At 36.4% G+C, this 14,669-nt stretch overlaps 3 long non-coding RNA genes across 3 annotated transcripts; 1 reads left to right on the top strand and 2 right to left on the bottom strand.

Moving 5' to 3' along the window:
• Positions 1 to 849: 849 nt before the first annotated feature.
• On the bottom strand, positions 850 to 14,237 carry LOC118764346. The gene is made up of 3 exons (XR_005000162.1): positions 13,904 to 14,237; positions 4,423 to 4,429; positions 850 to 904 (listed from the first exon to the last, which is right to left on the bottom strand). It is a non-coding gene; the product is annotated as an uncharacterized LOC118764346 (long non-coding RNA).
• On the top strand, positions 4,627 to 12,607 carry LOC118764347. The gene is made up of 3 exons (XR_005000163.1): positions 4,627 to 4,639; positions 8,857 to 8,861; positions 11,873 to 12,607. It is a non-coding gene; the product is annotated as an uncharacterized LOC118764347 (long non-coding RNA).
• LOC118764345 lies at positions 10,877 to 11,913 on the bottom strand. The gene is made up of 2 exons (XR_005000161.1): positions 11,570 to 11,913; positions 10,877 to 11,180 (listed from the first exon to the last, which is right to left on the bottom strand). It is a non-coding gene; the product is annotated as an uncharacterized LOC118764345 (long non-coding RNA).
• Positions 14,238 to 14,669: the final 432 nt, after the last annotated feature.

The following is a 14,669-nucleotide window of genomic DNA, read 5'->3' as shown; positions in this document are numbered from 1 at the left end:
AAAAAAAAGGTTTAAGTAAGCACGCAAACTCTGCATCCCTTATCCAAGCTATGGTAAGATGGAGGGAACGCCAACAGCGTTTATCCACAACAACATCCGTGTCTTCAATCTTGCAAAATGATCAGTTGAGCAAAAACCGTTATTATATCAGTTCCATTGTTGATATTGTTCATTTTCTTTGTGCAAACGAATTGCCTTTTCGAGGAAACGAAAATGAAGCTTTTCAGGATCTTTATTCGGAAGATGACACGCAGCCTTGTGGTCTTTTTATGAAATTATTCCAATGCACATTAGAGAAAGACTCAAAGCTAATGGAATGTTACAGCACGATTCCAAAAAATGCGACCTACACCTCAGCAGCAATGCAAAACGAAATCATCGAATTGTTGAAGAGATACACTGTGAGCTTTATTGTCGATGAAATAAAATGTTCCGATGTTCCTTACTTTCGCTGAAATGTGACGGAACGCGTGATTTGAGTAATACTGAAAATATTGCGATTGTTATTACGTACTTATGTCAAAGAGATATGGTTAAGCAAAAGTTAAAAGTTCAATTATTTTTATAGAGGTTTGGTTTGGTTGAGGTCTTTGTATTTGCGTAAATGTATGCGCATGTATGTTTATGTTAGCATGTGTATGATTGTAGGTATATGTATTTTTTTAGCGTTTGGTGAATTGTATACATACACTCACACGCGCGCATGTGTAGGTGTACAGTGAAAGAGCGGAAGAGAGAGAGAGAGGGAGAAGGTGAGATAAAATTTCTTGTCTCTTGTTCAAAAGACAAAATTTCTTTGCAATGACGCCCATTTGGGTTTTTGGACAAGCACAAACACAGTCTCACACACACACACACACACACACACACACACACCACACACACACACACACACACACACATACTCACATACATATACTCACACACACACATACACGGAGGCTATAGTAGGAGACATTTGGTGTCACACAGTGGTGCTAAACCCAGAACCATATAGCTAAGGAAAAGACTTCTTGGCACACAGACAGGACTGTTTTCTACAACAGAGGTTATAGAAAAAAAAAATAGAAGTTAAGTATATAACCAGCTTCCGAAGAATTCTAATTAACAATTTGCATTTTATGTATATATTTTTTAGCGTAACATCATCCAACAGATAGACGTTTCTATAGGATCTTGTTAAATTTTTTTCAATTTTTGCCAGAATATTTTTTAAAAAGTGTTGTTTAGATGTAGTTTCGCTTACTGATAGTGAACATTTTTGGTAAATTTATATTGGGTCATTCCATAAATAATGCGTTTTTTTATACTTCTTTTATTTTTCAAAATGAAAATAAAGTCCATTTTTAATCTACAATATACTCTCCTTCATTTTCCACAATGCTTTTCCCACTATCTAGTAAACTTGCAAGGCTCCTCTTCCAAAATTCACTTGCCCGTGACGAAAAATATTCCTCCAGTACTGTTCTGACCTCGTCTACAGAATTCATATTTTTTCCGTTCAAATTATTTTGAAGACACCGGAATGAATGATAATCAGATGGGGCAATGTCAGGCAAATATGGTGGGTGGGGCATCGTTTCCCATTCAAACTACTCTAGCCTTCAAACTACTCGCTGTAGGTGGCCGAGCATTATCCTGGTGGAAGAACACCTTTCGTCGTGAAACCAAAGATGGTCGGTTTTCTTCTAGCGCAGGCGTCGAGGAATGGTTGAATGACCAAATCCAAGCTTCTCTGCTAGTTCCTCAACAGTTGCGATGGGATTTTGTTCCACCAGGGTTTGCAGGAATTCCTCATCGAGCTCTACAAATCTTCCAGGATGAGGCTTGTCTTCTAAGCTGTAGTTTCCGGCTCGGGATTTCTGCATCCACCGTTGGTTGACACTGTCTTATGCTTATTGTCCAATCCCCATATACTGCATTAATATTCCTCGCACTTGTCGTTACCTTGCTGCCTTTATTGAACTCATAAAACAGGCCAAATATACTCCTTTGTCACTTCCATTATAGCTTTGAAAAAATAACTGCTAAAATCAAACTGCACTCTTCAAAACTTTCACTAAGAATAAGTACAAGGTAAAATTACTACCTACTTTTATAGCAAGTTGATGCAGATAGTCTATCCGGTTCCCCTCCGACTTTTAGATCATGCAATTGAAAAAACCGCATTATTTATGGGATGACCCAATAGTTTAACACCTAATTCGATTTCGGTGGGAACTAATGGTTTTTTCCTCTTTTTTTTTCTTGTCTCCTAATATGCCGCAAATGATTTTTTCCACGGAAATCAGAAGGGATGGGGTAGAGTGGACCCTCGGAAATTCCCCCACACCCACCCCTCACCTCGAGTTATTTTTTCCCTTGTTGTTTTGTGTGTGTGTATGTGTGTGTGTGTGTGTGTGTGTGTGCTATCAACTAATTTCGGCTCCTAATATTCTGCAAAGGAGTATATTTTTATATTTTTATGATTCTAAAGACCTTGGTGCAAGTTCAATGGGAACCTGGGGCCGGTCAAAATTGTTCCCAATTGGGCCCCGCACCTCCTAAGGCCGGTCCTGCTACTTGGTGCTATAGTTAAAAACGCTAGCCCAAGGCAGTGTCTGCCAAACTGTGTGCCGCAGCACATTGGTGTGCTGCGAAAGATTCCTGGAGTGCCACGAAAAATATTTTCGGGAAACAACGATCCAAAAACATTCGCAAAATTCGAGCGTAAATATAAATTAATTATATAAATCTTAAAATATGGTAAATACAAATTAATTACGTTACATGACGAACAACAGTTTTGCTACAATATATTACATTTCGAAGGCGGCGAGCTGGCAGAAACGTTAGCACGCCGTGCGAAATGCTTAGCAGTATTTCGTCTGCTGCCGAAGTCGACTTTGCCTTTCATCCTTTCGGGGTCGATTAAATAAGTACCAGTTACGCACTGGGGTCGATATAATCGACTTAATCCGTTTGTCTGTCCTTGTTTGTCCTCTCTGTGTTTAGCCCGTTGTGTGTAGTAAAGAAATAAGTATTCCGTTTGTCTTTTCGTTCTGAGTTCAAATTCCGCCGAGGTGGATTTTGCCTTTCATCTTTTCGGAGTCGATTAAATAAGTACCAGTTACGCACTGGGGTCGATCTCATCCACCTAATCTCTTCGTCTATCCTTGTTTGTCCCTTCTATGTTTAGCCCCTTGCGGGCAATAAAGAAATAAATATATTACATTTCTAAGGCGGTGAGCTGGCAGAAACGTTAGCACGCCGGGCGAAATGCTTAGCGGTATTTTGTCTGTCTTTACGTTTCGAGTTCAAATTCCGCCGAGGTCGATTTTGCCTTTCATCCTTTCGGGGTCGATAAATTATATGCCAATTGCGTACAGAGGTCGATCTAATCGACTGGCCCCCTCCTCCAAAATTTCGGGCCTTGTACCTAGAGTAGAAAAGAATATATATTACATTTCTGCATTTAAACCGGGATTGTCTGTAAGTAAATTGTTCAGTAGTCGTTGTAGTTTTTGATTTAGTTATAATTTACATAAATTATTTTGTTAATTTTAATCGATTTTTAATTTTAGATTTAAACATGGACAAATTTTTATTGGGACCTCAGAAAAATGAGAAAGAGAGTCCTAGCAAACAAAACGAACCTCCTTATCAAAACGAAAATATAAAGAAAATTACATCCTATATGGTTTTATATTATCGGAAAAAGACAGCTCGGTTCCTTTTTGTATGATGTTTAACAACACTCTCAAATGAAGCGATGGTTCCAACTGAACTCCAACGTCATTTAAAAACAATTCATCTGCAACATAAGGACAAACCAATAGAATACTTTGAGATGCTAAATCAAAAAGGCTGAAGAAATTTCACTCAATTCCCGAGAAAGTTCAAATCGCTAGTTACAAGATTATCCAGCTTTTGACAAAGAAGGGGAAAAAAACATTCTGATGCCGAAAACATTATTTTACCATCTTTGGCGATCGCTGTTGGCACAATGAGTAGTGATGAAGCTATCAAACAAATTAAGACCATTCCTTTGTCTGCCCACACGATTTCTCGTAAAATTCAAGGCATTTCGCGAGATATTCATGATCAGCTCTGCGAACATTTCACTGGAGCAAAAAATGAATTCGAAAACTTGTGAGCCTTACAAATCAATAATTTCCTTTCTGCGAATCATCAGAGGTGGTAAAATCATAAGTAGTTTTTCTTTTGTGGTGAATTGAAGGAAAGAACGACAGGAGATGTCTTTAACCCGGTAAGCCAAAACGTCGTATTGAGAGGGATGCACTGGCAAACTTGTATTAGCGTTTGCATTGACGGCGCTAGATCCATGCAGGGTCGAAAAAAAAGGCTTCGTGGCTCATGTATTACAAAAAATTCACTCCTAGGCGTAGGAGTGGCTGTGTGGTAAGCAGCTTGCTTACCAACCACATGGCTCCAGGTTCAGTCCCATTGCGTGGCACCTTGGGCAAGTGTCTTCTACTATAGCCTCGGACCGACCAGAGCTTTGTGAGTGGATTTGGTAGACGGAAACTGAAAGAAGCCCGTCGTATATATGTGTATATATATGTATGTGTGTATGTGTGTGTGTGTGTGTGTGTGTGTGTGTGTGTGTGTGTGTGTGTGTGTGTATGTTTGTGTGTCTGTGTTTGTCCCCCCAACATCGCTTGACAACCGATACTAGTGTGTTTACGTCCCCGTAACTTAACAGTTCGGCAAAAGAGACCGATAGAATAAGTACTAGGCTTACAAAGAATAAGTCCTGGGGTCGATTTGCTCGACTATAGGCGGTGCTCCAGCATGGCCACAGTCAAATGACTGAAACAAGCAAAAGAGTAAAGAGAGAGTAAGTTTAAATTGTATGTACTTTGCATGATTCACCACGAAGTTTTGATGTCAAAATCTGTACCTGATGGTTTCCTCAAGATGATGGACAGCGTTGTTAAAGTGGTGAATTACATACAATTGCATTCCCGACAGTGCAGACATTTTGCATCCCTATGGATTCTGGTTTTAAGTGTTTACTGCTTCATACAGACGTGCGATGACTCTCGAAAGGAAAAGTGCTCTCGAGTTATCGCTTTACTCTCTTTTACTCTTTTACTTGTTTCAGTCATTTGACTGCGGCCATGCTGGAGCACCGCCTTTAGTCGAGTAAATCGACCCCACGACTTATTCTTTGTAAGCCTAGTACTTATTCTATCGGTTTCTTTTGCTGAACAGCTAAGTGACGGGGACGTAAACACACCAGCATCGGTTGTCAAGCAATGCTAGGGAGACAAACACAGACACACAAACATACACACACACATATATATATATACATATATACGACGGGCTTCTTTCAGTTTCCGTCTACCAAATCCACTCACAAGATTTTGGTCGGCTCGAGGCTATAGTAGAAGACACTTGCCCAACATGCCACGCAGTGGGACTGAACCCGGAACCATGCTTTGCGAACTAAAATAATATATTTCTTTGATGCTGAAAATTCTGGATTTGAATTTCTTAACGATGATAATTGGTGGCTGGAACTAGCATTTCTCAACGATCTTTTTGAGAAATTGAACATGTTGAATTTCAGCCTGAAAGGGGCGAACGAAAATACTATTACAATTACAGGTAAATGAAAGTCTTTCACCGACAAGTTAGAACTGTGGACAAAGAAAGTTAAAAATTTGCAGCTTGATTGGTTTCCGTGCGTTGAGGCTTTTCCAGAAGTTCAGAAGACAGTAGAAAACTTCTCTGTATCATTTTACAAGTATTTTCCATCACTTGATTATCAAATGTATGAGTGGGTCTTCAATCCTTTCGCAAGATTTGACAGTACACATCTTCTATTAACATTAACAGAAGAAGAAAATTTAATAGACTTGAAAAACGATCCTGTGCACAAAGCCTGGTATTCATTCTTTCGATATAACTCGACAAAATCAAAACACTTCACTTCGGGTATTTCTGTGGAAGCAAATGACAGTTCGATTCTGTTTTCTGCTTGGAAATTTGCGGATTTTACATACACACATGAAACAGGGAAGAACAAATATGCAAGGCTTTTTTTTCTTCGAGTTTAAAATGAGACATTGCTGGCATAATTTCGTTATATCTATACTCCACAACCCACGGAAATGCCCAAAGTGAAATATCTCGACCTTGTCGAGCTATATCGCAGGAATGCCCAAAGCCTCGTTTTCTGTGCTAGAATTATCAGAACTTTGGATTTCGCTTTGGAGCCAATATCCTCGATTAGCTGCTACAGCCGTTAAATCTCTGTTGCCCTTGGGATCATCGTATCTTTGCAAAAGATGACAAACTGCGGCCAGTGCAGGTATTGGCGGGCCTGCGCCAGTCGCGCGGAGCTCCGCCGCGCTACCGTGCCCGATCTAGTGAGGCTGAAGCGAACCTCGCGCTCTCGCCCACGTGAACGTGGCCGTAGGCGCGACCGATGCCGCCAGCCGCCTGGAGTGTGTGGCGATATGCAACGGGTGAATACGGCGACGTGGTCCGACCCGTAAGTTAAAGGAATCAGACCTGTAAGCTGACGGGTCGGCCCCGGCTGGATAGTCACGCTTTAGGTGACCGTCGCACCCCAAATGGAAATGAAGTAAAAAGAAATCAGGAACGATTACAGATGGTAGATGAGGATCTACGTATTTGTTTATCTAATTTAGAGCCGTATTTTGACAAAATTCCGTCTCACAATCAGTTGCATCTTTCTCACTAAAAACATTATTATTATATTATCACAGTGACCACGGTGACCGACCAGGCTATCAGATGTTGCTACACATCGCTGGTCACAATGTGCTTCGCATTGTTTTAGCCTTCGAATGACGCCACCCCGCCGGCTAAGCGAGCACGCCAACAGAAGAAAGAGTGAGGGAAAGTTGTGGCGAAAGAGTACAGCAGGGATTGCCACCACCCCCTGCCGGAGCCTCGTGGAGCTTTTAGGTCAGTGCTTTTCAAACTTTTTGCTGGAGCGGAACCCCAAGGAAACATTCCACTGGCTCGAGGAACCCCTGTGCAATAATTTAATAGTCTTATGCACACATATCTGCACAGGAGACTTAAAAATTACTGCCGATTTTAGCAGTTTTGTAACTTCTTGCGGAACCCCTGGACTGTACTGGCGGAACCCTGGTTGAAAATCACTGATTTAGGTGTTATTGCTCAATAAACACTCACAACGCCCGGTCTGGGAATCGAAACCGCGATCCTACGACCACGAGTCCACTGCCCTAACCACTGGGCCATTGCACCTCCACATTATTATATTATATTACCTATATTATATTTTAATAAAACAATCTTATCTTATCTTATCTTATCTAGCTTCAGCTCATGAGCTGTGGCCATGCTGGGGCACCGCCAATGTTATTTTATTGTTACTATAATAAGAATTTATCTATTTTTATTCATACTAAAAAAGTATATTCAATTTTGTTGGGATTTTTATTTGATGTGCCGCAAAATAGATTCTCCTCGCCTCGTGTGTCGTAAGGTAAAAAAAAAAAAAAAGTATGGCAGACACTAGTCCAAGGTATCATGCAGTGGGACTGAACCTGAAACCATGTGGCTGCAAAACGAGCTTCTTAATCAAATACCCATGACTGCGCTTGTTGTTTAATCTGGTCTTAGATATCATACCTTTTAAGACACTGAAGTGTGATTTCTGGGTAATATGGCTGCTATTTCTAGCAGCTCAAATAACTACGTGCAAGCTCCCTTGTTTGCGCGTTCGTGCCATGTAAACTCCAGCAAACATCTCAATTAGTATTTTAGAAATTATTATCTAAGGGAGATAATCCATTATTTTGTTATCAGAGTTGTTTTTCTTGAGAAGAAATATCCATTTTCAAACAAAACTATTTTTTTCTATCTCTTTTCAACCATTGGACTGCGGCCACGCTGCATCACCACCTTAGAGGGTTTTAATCGAACCAATCTTTTGTTTTAAAATCTGGAACTTATTCTATTGGTTCTTTTGCCGAACTGCTAAGTTATGAAAATGTAAATAAACCAACACTTGTCAAGCTTTGGTGGAGGCGAGAGACAAACAGGCATATCTCTATATATATAAAACTGAGAATGTGTGTCTGTCTGTCTGCAATCCCAAAGGGATGAAAGGCATAACTGACCAAGGCTAGATTCGATCTCAGAACATAAAGAGCCAGAACAAATATACTAAGCATTTTGTCCGCCGTGCTAATGATTTCACTATCTCGTAGCCTTTGGTATCAAATTACCTACTGTTATATCGTCGTCACCTTGCACACAATTCAAAAACGCTCGGGATTTTATTGTGGTGTCGAGTTCTCTCCCTTAAATATTTACCTCCCTTATCAGGACACCTTCGCAATTTTGCAAAAGTCCCATAAACTAACTTATTCACAAACCAATGATTACTTCGACGTAAGACTCTAAATGTATGCAATTTAGCTTATGAAATATATTCGTAGAATTTTACAGAAGTAATGTTCGTTTTATTTTTTTCACACATATATCGGCAAAAAAGCTACAAAAGTGACTCAGGGGCCGGAGGTTTTGTTCATGACACGCAGCGTCTGAGATTAACTAATTCAGAGGCGGCTTATCCACATGAAACACAACATAGGTTAGTATTGACATATTCAATACAAGGAACATTAAAGAAATGGAAAGCAGAACAAGAGCGTGAATTTTTATAGTTTTATTCAAAGATAGTTTCCATACATACATATATATGTATGTATATATATATATATAGATAGATAGATAGATAAGCATTTTAACAAACAAAGGGATCTAATCCATTTATTTCAGAGCCAAAAACTCAAGTAAATTTAAATATTTGATGTTGTTCCTGGTGAGATGTTTTCAAAGGTTTAGTAAGATAAGGTGGGGGAGCGTGTATGTATACATATACACGTGCGTGTGTGTGTGTGTGTGTGTGGTATGTTCATGAGCAAATTATGAGCATGCTTGCATGCAGAGATGTATAAGAATATTCATGAGAAGCATGCACACACGTGTGTGTGTGTGTGTGCTTGCATATGTGTATGTGTACATGTATGTGGAATTATGTTGCATAGTGGTTAGAGTGTTGCACACATAATTATAAGATTGTAGTTTCGATTCCTGGACTGGGTGATGTGTTCTTGAGCAAGACACTTCACTGCACGTTGCTCCAGTCCACTCAGTTGGCAGAACAGAAATAACTAATCAAGCAACAGACCAGTGTCCCGTCCAAGGGGAACGTATATGCCACAGAATCAAGGGAAACAGGCCTTATGTGCCTCTGGCTCAAGAAGGACCTATAACACTTTTTTTATAGATTATTATTATTATTATTATTATTATAATTATTATTAAGGTGGCAAGCTGGCAGAATCGTTAGTACACCAGGCGAAATGTTTAGTGGTTTTTCATCTGAGTCCAAGTTCCGCTGAGGTTGACTTTGCTTTTCATCCTGTCAGGCTTAATAAATTAAGTACCAGTGATATTCGGGGGGGGGGGGCATCGATGTAATCAACTAGTCCCCACCCCCAAAACTTCAAGCCTTGTGCCTATAATAGAAAGGATTATTATTATTATTGTTATTATTATTATTATTATTATTTTTATTATATTCTATTGTATCATTTGATATTATATAAAGTCACACAGAGGATTTTCTGATGATCCAAAAGCTGAAACTCAGTGTACCAAAAGTGAAGTACATGCTTCATTTAAATATTTTATCACTCTTTTTGTACAGAGTAATATTTTAAATGTATCTATGTAATAACATACATCAAGCATTCTATGTTTTGCTTAGGCGTAGCGAGACTAATAGCCTGGTGTAGAACTCAATATATGTATGATCCAGAACAAAATGTTATGAGTATAGAGTGGTAACAGAAAATAAAAAGAAAACACTAGAAAAACCAAATGTTATAATGAACTTCATTAGCTTACAGCTGTTTCTGCTATAAGATGTGGTAGACTCTTAGTTGAGTACCAGGACAACATCCTATAGCTTCATCAGAACATTGAATATGAAGTGCACTTTATTTTGGGAAAGTTAGATTTTCAGAACATACAGGCATTATGAGTGAGAAAGTTTATGTTGATGGCTATGGAAAATTCTATCCCAAGGTACAAAAAAAAGTAGGCAAATATATGCATGCACTTAGGGTAGAATTAAAATGGAGATATACAGGTAGACATGCACACTCATTCATATATATATATATATATTTAGAATAATAAAGTAGTCAGAATGTTTGATGATTATATTTTTTTTATTTACATTTTATTTACACTTTTAGCACTTTCTTTCATTATTGGATTTATAAAAACCAATTTTTGATAAATCTGATAACAGAAAAAAAACACTAAAAGTGTAAATAAAATGTAAACAAAAAAATTTTTAAATATATATATATAATCATCCAACATTTTAACTACCTTATTATTCTAAATGTACAATATCTGTACATCACTTCAAAAACTATATATGTATCTTTCTGTCGAAGAGCATAGGCTCGAAACGTAAAAGACTTTTTCTATTTCTATTCCTGAGCATTATACTAATACAATTGTTTGTTTGTACTCCACCTGCCTTCGTCTTTTGTTTATTTTCGTAAACTTTCCCGTTATATACATACATATATATATATATATATATATATATATATATATATATATATGATTGAGACAGAGACTTGTGTATAGATATACACACACACACACACTTGTACCTGTATGTATTTATAACAACACACATGAAGCCAGGATCTCAACATTCAGTCAAATTAGTTGTCACCATGGAGAAAAACATAAAACAGTTCATTATAAATAATATATAAAAAGGGATTGTTAGAACAAAAACAATAAAAAGAACAACAATGGGAACAAAAAAGAAAGGAATTTTTTTTTAAAATTTTGGTAACAAAACAGAAACATTTAATTTTGAATTACAAATGCAAACATTATGCGTTTCATAAGAGGATACATGTGTGTGTGTATATATGTGTTTTTGAGCATGCCCATAGCTTAAATACACATATACATAAGCATACTTATAGCTTCAACTAACAACTTACGTGTTCAGTGATATACAGTTGGAAAGGAAACAGTGTATGTATGTATGTATGTATGTATGTATGTATGCATGTATGCATGTATATATACATGTATGTATGTATGTATGTATATGTGTGTATCTCTTTACTCTTTTACTTGTTTCAGTCATTTGACTGCGGCCATGCTGGAGCACCGCCTTTAATCAAGCAACTCGACCCCGGGACTTATTCTTTTGTAAGCCCAGTACTTATTCTATCGGGTCTTTCTGCCGAACCGCTAAGTAACGAGGACATAAGCACACCAGCATCGGTTGTCAAGCAATGCTAGGGGGACAAACACAGACACACACACATATATATATATATACATATATACGATGGGCTTCTTTTCAGTTTCCGTCTACCAAATCTACTCACAAGGCTTTGGTCGGACCGAGGCTATAGCAGAAGGCACTTGCCCAAGGTGCCACGCAGTGGTACTGAACCCGGAACCATGTGGTTCGTAAACAAGCTACTTACCACACAGCCACAGGTGTATGTCTTGTACATCAAGGACTGTGATTTATAGTCATTATATAAGGATCCAGAACTGAAGAAGATTCTTTATCACTAAATTCAATAAACAATCATAAACATGATATACAATTCTGTCAGAACATACACATTTATTTGTGTGTGTGTGTGTGTGTGTGTGTGTGTGCAATAGTATATTTATGAAACAATCTAACAAACCATTTGGCTAGCTTGGTACAAGCATAGAGCTCAAACTAGGCAGCACTACCATGTAACCAGTAATACAACTATCATAGGTAATGAAGCAATGTATACTTAAGCATGTGCAGATGCTCTCGTGTGTGTGTGTGTGTGTGTGTTTTCTCTTGTTTGCAAAAGATCTGATCTGAAATTGTAACTTAAAAACACATATTATTACATTTGCTATGGCCAGACTTGATCATCATCATTGGGTTATCACAGGAGCAGGGAGGAGAGGGGGAATAGTTGGTTTAATTAATCCCCCAATATTTTACTGACAATTACATATACATGTATATAAAACTATAACCGTCACTAAACGCAACTAAGTGTGTCCAGACATCTACATTGCTAGTCACGTTTAATGATGATTATAGTTTCCCTTTATGGTATCACATTTCGAATGGCTGTTTATATTAATTTATATATAGATATATATATATGCACATAATCAATTGTGGTGAGATAAGAATATTAAACAGAAACACACATACACACTCATGCATTATTTCCTTTATTCTCCCTTTCCAGTAAAACAGTGCCAGTCTTTTGATTAAATACAAATAGTGAGTGCATATATATCTGTGTGTATGTATGTGTGTGTGTGTGTGTGATAATTTTCAGCAAATATAACTATTTAAAATGCAAGAATAGAGATAGACAAACATTTAGTTAAACAAAGAACAGACAAAGAAATGGATATCTCTCTATCTTCATTGTATTCTGCCCTACATTACAACTATTAATTTTGCCAGTAAATGATACACCATGCATGCAGGGTAAGATTTATTAATCCACGTTCATATGCAGATTCTTAAAAAAAATGATAATTTTTTTAAGAATCAGCACTTCAAAATATGATAATAAATATTATCCCTCACTGCCTGAAGAACCATGTTATGGCAAGACTAAGAGGTGTAATGTAATGTAACAAAGAAAAACAAGATAGAAAGATAGACAGTCAGACAGGCAAATTGACTCACGAACAAATAGATATTTTATAGTTTGAAAAGTTTATGTAAGATATTTTTTTTTTAATATAAATTTTTAAAATAAACCTGTACAAGGGATACAGGTTTGTCAACTAAAAGTTTAGAATGACAGAATGAGACATGGCCATTCTAGGATCTGTACACCAGCAATATGGATAATATATCATTGAATTTATAAAACTTTATATATTTTTATTTTATGTTAAATCTTTTTCTTAATGCTTATCATGCAAAGTGCAATAGATAAATATATATATATATATGAATAGTTGAGTATATAAGTATATAAATAATTGAATATTCATATGAAAAATGTGTACAGGAATATATAATAGAGTAATTTTGTTTATGTAAATGATTATATAATATAGTGATTATTATTATAGTTGTTATAATTTTTTTAATTTAATTCTATAATACAAACTAACAAGGGTTTCAATTCTTAACAGTTCCAGTTAAAGTGTATTTGTAACAATAACAAGTGCAACTTCAATTGTTTAGCATGTAAACTAACTAAAAATCAAATGCCATAAATACATTATTGGGGTGAATGCGCGTGTGTGTGTGTGTGTGTGTGTAGAAATATCAAGTGCAGCTTAAATCTTATAGCATGCAAAATGCAATCTTATAGCATGCAAATTGGCCTAAAACCATGTGCCATAAATACACTACTGGAGGTGATATATATATATATATATATATATATATTATATATATATATAAATTAATTAGAGATAAAACCACTATTAGGCAAATCAAACAGTGAAAAACATAAACCAAAACATAGAATTAAAATTAATTAATATAATATACAAAATATATAAAATATAAAATTCAAAATTTAAATTATTTAAAGTTAAAAATTTAAAATTATTAATTTATAAATTAATTAATTTTATTTCTATGTTTTGGTTTATGTTTTTCACTGTCTGATTTGCCTAATAGTGGTTTTATCTCTAATTTAATTTATATTTATACTATAAAATTAGATTTAATCCTAAATCTAATTTTCCCCTGTAAGTTTGGATTTACTCCCTAATATATATATATATATATATATATTGTGTGTGTATGTGTATATATATATATATATACCCACAGACACAGACACACACTCACAGAGAAACATTCCAAAAGTAAATAGACCCCATCCATTATACTGCATTATCTGTAGAGGTATTTTCTTCATTAGCATAATACCAAAATGGATTAAATCATTACAAACTATACAAAAGGCATATCTACAAAATACTAGACTGAGTATTTAAATGCATCAAATGACTTTTTGTTTCTAGAATTCAAAAATTATGGTGTATATCTACTTATGTTTGTGTATGTGTGTAAAAATATATATATATATATATATATCTTTTATCTTTTACTTGTTTCAGTCATCAGACTGAGGCCATTCTGGGGCACCACCTGGAATTTTAAGTCAAATGAATCGACCCCAATACTTATTTTTGTTTCTTAAAGCCTGGCACTTATTCTAGCGACATCTTTTGCCAAACCACTAAGTCACAGGGACGCAAACACACCAACAGCAGTTTATCAAGCAGTAGTGGGAGGACATACAGACATAAAAACACATACACGTAAGATATTTATATATATATATATTTCCACCACACAGCCATACTTGCACCTATATATATACACACACACACACACACACACATGCTGACTGGAACATTATCTTTGAAGATTTTCACTGATTATGTATGACTGGCACCAGTACATGGTACTTATTTCATCTCATCAAGGAAGAAAAATAAAATCAATCAAGTATAAAGGTAACTGAGATGAAACCAAACACCAAACATTTTTTGTTCAACACACCTATTTTTTCAGTGTGTGTGTGTGTGTGTCTATACATTCAGCAGGC

Source organism: Octopus sinensis, linkage group LG7 (assembly GCF_006345805.1).
Source record: "Octopus sinensis linkage group LG7, ASM634580v1, whole genome shotgun sequence".
In the NCBI taxonomy this organism is placed as follows: Eukaryota; Metazoa; Mollusca; class Cephalopoda; order Octopoda; family Octopodidae; genus Octopus; species Octopus sinensis.
The sequence above is the reverse complement of the archived record's forward strand: the minus strand, read 5'-3'. Positions and strand labels throughout refer to the sequence as shown.